Source organism: Orycteropus afer, unplaced genomic scaffold, assembly GCF_000298275.1.
Source record: "Orycteropus afer afer isolate SDZICR_OR568_19922 unplaced genomic scaffold, OryAfe1.0 scaffold00827, whole genome shotgun sequence".
Classification (NCBI taxonomy): Eukaryota; Metazoa; Chordata; class Mammalia; order Tubulidentata; family Orycteropodidae; genus Orycteropus; species Orycteropus afer.
The window spans coordinates 67,406-68,523 of NW_006922414.1; positions in this window are offsets into that span (position 1 = coordinate 67,406).

Consider the following 1,118-nt stretch of genomic DNA (forward strand, 5'->3'; position numbering starts at 1 on the left):
ATTCTTCACCAGCACCACAACTCAAAAACATCAATTCTTCTTCTATCTTCTTTATTCATTGACCAGCTCTCACATGCATATGAGGCAATTGAAAATATCATAACTTGTGTCAGGCGCACCTTAGTATCCAACTTCACAGAGATTTTTGAGACAAATAGAAGCAGGAAAAGAAGTAGCAGGAAAGAAGCAGAGAGAAGAGAAAAGAAGTAGAGAGGAAACAAAGAACCTTCTAAAAGACTGTAACATGATTCAAGGGTTATAACACTGAAGACAGTGAGTGGCCCAGAAAGGCCCAGTGTCAGAGACAGCTGCAACTGTCCTACAAGGGGCCCAGCAGCAGAGCTGGCAGTGACAGGCCCAAAAGGAACTCTGGCAGAGTTAGTGATGACAGATGGCAGGGCCAAAAGTAGCCCCTGAGGGGACTGAGAGGAACCTGTCCTCACAGGGCCAAGAGGAGTCCTGTACAGTCAAGAGGAGTTGAGATAGTTGTCTTGCCCTGCAGAAAGGAGGCTTTGCCTACATGCTCCCTGATTCTGATCCTAAGTTGTAGCCTGTTTATCATGATCCATTATGGTCTGTGCTGTCATTGCAATGGGTTATCAAACCCAGAGGAGAAGTAGAGGGTTCTGTGGGAGGGTGGCTGGTGTCAGAATTTGTTAAAAGGTTGGAAGGTAAAGGTATGTCTGACCTTTCCCTCATGGTAATCAGCTTTGGGCTGATCCTGCTCATTATGCCCCCAAAAGTTAGATAGGTTCTGATGCTTCCACTACTACACTTCTCGAGGAAAAGCGTAGAACAGAATTTTGAATTCTCATGAACTTCAGACATTCTGTAGCCCTGGAGGCTGGATGAACCCCAGAAAATATCGCCCTAAGATGTTGTTGTTGTTGTTGTTGTTAAGTGCCGTCGAGTCGTTTCCGACTCATAGAGACCCCATGCACAGCAGAATGAAACACTGTCCGATTCCGGGCCAGCCCCACAAGCCCTGCTATACTTGAGCCCATCATCACAGCCACCGTGTCAATCCATCTCATTGAAGGCCTCCCGCTCTTTCATCGACCCTCCACCCTACCAAGCATGACATCCTTCTCCAGGGAATGGTCCCTTCTTACAACATG